The sequence below is a fragment of the Geotrypetes seraphini genome, chromosome 11, assembly GCF_902459505.1.
Source record: "Geotrypetes seraphini chromosome 11, aGeoSer1.1, whole genome shotgun sequence".
Lineage (NCBI taxonomy): Eukaryota > Metazoa > Chordata > Amphibia > Gymnophiona > Dermophiidae > Geotrypetes > Geotrypetes seraphini.
In genome coordinates this window covers 7,861,570-7,867,569 of record NC_047094.1, presented here as the reverse complement: position 1 = coordinate 7,867,569, position 6,000 = coordinate 7,861,570, and the positions used below count along the sequence as shown (strand labels likewise).

The 6,000-nt window shown below is 40.9% G+C and overlaps 1 protein-coding gene across 4 annotated transcripts in view; it reads left to right on the top strand.

Annotated features, from left to right (window-relative positions):
- The first annotated feature begins 1,746 nt into the window (after nucleotides 1-1,746).
- The window catches only part of EPN2 (epsin 2), an 89,376-nt gene continuing 85,122 nt past the window's right edge, over nucleotides 1,747-6,000 (top strand). For 2 of the 4 annotated variants that reach the window (XM_033963734.1, XM_033963733.1), the window contains exon 1: nucleotides 1,747-2,007. The gene's annotated coding sequence lies outside the window, so the exon portion shown is untranslated. The remainder of the gene's footprint in view (nucleotides 2,008-6,000) is intronic. The other 2 variants (XM_033963731.1, XM_033963732.1) reach the window with 2 other exon arrangements.

The window sequence follows — 6,000 nt, the reverse complement described above, 5'->3', positions numbered from 1 at the left end:
TACTATTTAAAGTCCCCTGGGATCCTTATATACAAAAATTATCCTCGAAAGCAAGAAGTATGATTCTTAATACTTTATATTAAATTTCAATAAATTTTTTTTTTTTTTTATTTATTTGGTATTTTATGTCACCTTTCATTCTAGGGTAGCGAGGGAAATAGGAATGATGATTTTAATATATATAAAGTAATAAGGGGGAATATAGGGAAAAAATAGTTTAGATATATTAAAATATATTTTGGAGGAATGATAAAATATGTATGCAAATGTTTTATTATGAATTTAATTGTAATTAATATCTTTTTGCAACATATGATTGTATATTTATTTGATTCCTTCAATAAAAATGTTATAACACTAAAGTCCCCTAAATCAGTGTTCTTCAACCACTGGTCCAAGGACCAGTGCCGGTCCACAGGGCCAGCACGTGCATCAGTGTTCTTCAACTGCCGGTCCACGGTGCGATCAATGCGGCGTTATCTTCGAGCCAGCTCCCTCTTCCTAACTGATTCAGTGCACAAAGCCACACGCAGTGGCTCCTACGGGCATCCTGCGCCTGAACTGGAAGGCTTCCAGATGAGGCACGGGACATACAAGGTGCAATTAGTACTATTATGGGGGTGGGGTCTGGGGTGGAGATTGGGTAGAGATGGGCGGGGTCTGGCCCACGACTTAGCCCAGTGTTCTTCAACTGCTGGTCCACAGAATAATTCTTTTATTTCTGCCGGTCCATAAGTGTAAAAAGGTTGAAAAACACTGCCCTAAATTATAACTCCCTGTGCCTCTACTATGCAACCGTCCCCTAAATTGTAACCTCCTGGAAATGTCCAGCTATCTTCTACTGTAATCCGCTTAGAACTGCAAGGTACAGGCGGAATAGAAGTCACTAATGTAACGTTAGCGTCTAGCGCGCGTTAAAGCCCTAACGCAGCTTAGTAAAAGGAGCCCTAGGTGACAACAGTGTAGCACAAATAATAGTGTGACCATATGGCTCCAGAAAAAAGGGGACGGATTGAGACATCCGGGTTTTACTTCCATTGAAAGCAACCCATGTCTCAATCTGTTCTCCTTACTTCCTTTGCTTTCAATGGAAGTAAAACCCGGATGTCTCAATCCGTCCCCTTTTTTTCTGGAGCCATATGGTCACACTATTATTTGTGCTACACTGTTGTCACCTAGGGCTCCTTTTACTAAGCTGCGTTAGGGCTTTAACGCGCGCTAGACGCTAACGTTACATTACATTTTTCTGGAGCCATATGGTCACACCAGTTCTGCATCTCGTAAGACAGCGGAATTGAAGAGCCCAGAATCGAGTTGATTTCTCCCCAGGTTAATTTCCAAAAGTTGAGTATCAAAGGAGAATTAAAAACGGGCGAAAAGACAGCCCTACCAAAATGTGTGTACAGCGCTGTGTAGCCTTCCAGCTCTTCAAGGCGATGGCAGCGCCACCGACTTCCCTGTCGCTCCTCACGCTTCGCTAAGCCGCATTTGCGCGCGCAAACGCTTCTTTTTTTTGCGCCTTGAGGATATCGTACAGCGGCCGTTCCAAAAAACAACAAGCGACAAGCACGCAGAGAAAACCGCCGCGCTCCGCGTGCCACGCCCCGTCCTTTCCCTCGACCAACCTGCTCGCAGCTCGCGCCGACGTGCGAGAACGGACCACGCGCTCGCCCAATCCGCCTTAAGCTTTCGCTCGCGCGCGCCTGCCCCGCTCACGCAGGCGCGCGGGGCGTCGGATTTCCATCCGGCCCCCTTCCCCTCGCCCAATCGGCCTTGGGCTCGCGCGTGGCGTCGTCACGCAGGCGTCGCTGGATCCACCCCTCCCCTCCGTCTCGCGCCTGCGTGCCGTCGTCATGCGGGGCCGGAGGGCGAGGCGGAGCTGGGTGTCTGCGAGCGGCGGGTCCGAGCCGAGAAGCGAGAGGCGGCGTTCCCCTCCGCCCGGGGAGCCCTTGACGCGCCGAAAGCCGCGGCCCCGGGCGAGGGCGGCCCGCTGAGGCGGGAGAACCGGTGAGTTGGGGGGGCGGGGCGGGAAGCGCGGCTCGTCGTTCCTCGGGGAGTGGGGGGAGGTGGACTCGGCAGCTGGTGCTGAGGGGGGAGGGGGAGGGGAGGTTCAGGAGCGCACGTGGAGACGGTCCCTGGCGCGTGGAGAAACTCTTTCGACCGTGTCACGCCTTCACCGGCTCCTGTAATCCCTCCCCCCCCCCCCAATCTCTCCTTTGACTTCCAGCTCTGGGAAATATAAACTTGCCTTTCCCACTCTGAAAGGAATGAAAGCTGTGGCCAATTCTGGACCATCATTTTCTTTTCTAGTATCACATTTTGTTGAAGGAATCAAATAAATATGCAATAATAAGATGCAAAGAGAAATTCTCTACAATTAAATTTACAATAATAATATTTCCATACTTATCTCTATCATTCCTCCAAAATATATTCCTATATACCTAATCCATTCCTTTCTATACCCCCCTTGATCCCTTCCCTCCCCCCCTTTCATTCTAGGAATGATGATTTTAATATATGTTGAAGGAATGATAAAATGTTTATGCAAATGAAAAATGTGATGGAGGAGGATGTTCTTTGCAGTTGAATTCATGGTAAAACATTGTTTAATTGAGTTCAAAAATGTTATAAATTAATTGTGCTCAAACAAACTCCTATAATTCTAAACAAAATATATGAATAAGTCCTGTTTAAAAAATTTATTTTGAAGGAATGATAAACATTTATTGGAAGTTAATATGGTCAATTTAAATGTAATGACTATTTTACTGTGTTATATTATTATGTATCTTTTGCATTTCTTCAATAAAATATTATAAAAGCGAAAAAAGAAAAAAAAATTACTTGAAATGTATTTCTGTTTAATTCATTTATTATAGTATAATAATATTTTTTTTAAAAACAATCTAAAGTATAAATGAAATAAATAGAATGAAGGGGAAAGGGAAGGGGTTAAGGGGGATATAGGTAAAATAGATTAGGTATATAGAAATATGTTTTGGAGGAATGATAAAATATGTATGCAAATGTTTTATTATGAAATTGTAATGAATATCTCTTTGTATCATATTATTGTATATTTATTTGATTCCTTCAATAAAATGTTATAACATAACATTATAATAAATGAATTAAATAGAAATATAGTTCAAATAATTTAACATATATTAAAATCTTCCTTCCCATTCCCCCCACCCTAGAATGAAAGGTGACATGAAATACCAAATATATAAAAATGCAATTTTCTTTTTTATTCGTAAAAGTTTGGCATGACCTTCCTTCTGTAATTAAGGGCTCATTTTATCAAGCTGCACTAGCGGGGTTAACGCGCGTGACTTTTCATCACGCGTTAACCCCCCGCGCTGGCTAAAAACTACCGCCTGCTCAAGAGGAGGCGGTAGCGGCTAGCGCGTCCCGCAGTTTAGCGCTTGCTAAACTGCTAGCGTGGCTTGATAAAAGGAGCCCTAAGAGTTCAAGTTTATTAAAAATTTATTGTACACGCAATGTCAAGTACTTCAATGCGTATGTAAAATTACTAGAAATGTATTTATGTTTGATTCATTTATTATAATGTAGTAATAAAAATAGAACAAGGGGGGGGAATAAGTGGGGGAAGAGGTTAAGAGGGGTTGGAAATTTTTTATTAATTTTACTTCCATGTATTTTAAACAACCTTTCCCTCCCCTACTTTCCTTCCGTCTCTTGTACATTAATCCGAATTTGTCTAGTATTTTTAATATTTGATAAAATATTGCTTTTATTTACCTATTTTAATTGTTCCTTACAATCTTTTTATATTGTACACCGTCTAGACATTTGTTTTGATAGACGGTATATCAAAAATCAAGAAACTTGATACAGTGTATACGTACAAATAATTACCAAAACAAAAGGAAAGGAGGGTGAACTACAATTTTTAAAAAAAATAGAGATACATATACGGAAAAAACAACTGGAGGGTAATAAAAATAATCTTAAAAGCATGGCTAAGCGTAGAGGAGAAGGTAAAAGAGATTGCAAGCTATACCTAAAGTCTGATTAAAATGAGGTATTAGAGCATAGGCTCTCATCTGCCCACTTTTCGTAAAGTACTGTAGACATATTTATTTCAGAAATTTACTAATGATCCTTCTTTTCCAAATAATCATAAAAGATACAATTCTGGCCTAAAAGATATAGTTTCTGTTCTATTCTCCTGTATAATTTTATTAATATTTTATTAACCGAGTCGAGCCCTTCTGTTGGGATGAATCGGTATAAAAAAAATCAAAGATTAGATTAGTATCTCTGAATTTCGGGCTTAGGAGGCAAAACGGGTCTTCCTGTTCCTTGTGGGCTAAAGTGTCTCACCCTGCCTCGTACGCTGCTTCTCTATTTCTGTGGCCCTTCTGTGCCTGAGGGATGCTGGCAGCGCTGTTACTATCTTTGGCAACAATGTGCAAGACTTCCTTTCTTCTTTATGTAGTGTAATGTCTTCCCTGTTCCTTTTCACTAAATGGTTAGTGCAGCAGCCTGACAATCAGGGATCAGACCAGTGGCCAATCCAGGTCACAAGTACCTGGCAGAAACCCAAATGGTAGCAACATAAGAATCGCCGTACTGGAACAGACCAAAAGTCTATGAAGCCCAGTATCCTGTTTCCAACAGTGGCCAACCCAGGTCCCAAGTAATAAAACAGATGGATGTTATGCTGCTTATCCTAGGAATAAGCAGTGGATTTCCCTAAGCGATCCAAACCTTTTTTTAAACCCTGCTAAGCTAACTGATTTCACCATATTCTTCGGCAGTGAATTCCAGAGTTTAATTACAACATTCCATGCTACCAATCCCAGGGCAAGCAGTGGTTTCCCCCATGCACACTGGATTCAATTCCCACTGCAGCTCCTGGTACTCTGGGGAGTCACTTAATCTAATCTAATGTAAAGTTTCTTGATGGCTCCATGCTTATCTAGGTTCAAGGCGATTTGCAAATTAAGAGATTTACACAATGCATGGAAGGAGCAACAGTAATTATAAGGTGAACAGAAAGTATGTGGTAAATACTAGAGAAGGGAAAATATAGTGAGGACAGATGCTGTATAGAAGTTTGAATTGCATGTAAACTGCTTTGATTCAACCACAGAAAGGCAGTAATATCAAATCCCATCCCCTATCCTTTTCAACTCGGTAGTAACTTCCATTTTTTTTTCTTTTTGTCCTGTAGTAATTTGTCTAGTATTTTAATGATTTTTATGTTTTTATTTATATTATTGTTATGGTTTTATCCTGTATTTTTCTGTATATGTAAATCGCTTAGTAATTATGATAGGCGATCAATCAAATATTGAATAAACTTGAAACTTGTACTTTAGTGACTGACCATGAGGTTAGCAGTAGTTAGGACAGAACTGAAATGCTTCCCTTAATTTCTCCCAACTTGGATACATTTTGTAAGAAGCCATATAAAATTAACTTCTATTCACAGCACTTTCATAGTGTGCAAGTCATAGTAGCCACTGCATTAGATTAGCAGCCATTAGTCTTTCACGTTGTAGCAACTTATTTCTTTTATCTGTCTGCTGGGGTCGGATAGAAATGGGCTAAGGTCCACATGACATTGGGCCAACCATATATAGGTCTGTATGAATATAGGTAAAGATCTAGGGTTTTTAGCGCACGCAGGAAATTACCGCGTGCTACACTTCTAGAACTAATGCCAGTTCAATGCTGACGTTAAGGTGCAGTGCGTGCTATTCACACGTTAAAGCCCTAACGCAGCTTAGTAAAAGGAGCCCTAAATTGTGCTGCTATTGTATTATGCATTTAGTAAATAGGTCTCATTGCATAAAATGAGACGTGTGTTAGAGCAAGGTAATGTGGTAGTGTCTTCTAGTAAATCTTATGGCTTGACTTTTAAGCTCCAGAAATGGAAGCAGATAAAAGCCATCCTTTCCCTTAGAGATCCTCTGTGCTTGTCTCGTGCTTTCTAAATTCAGGTGCAGTCTTTTTCCATTACTT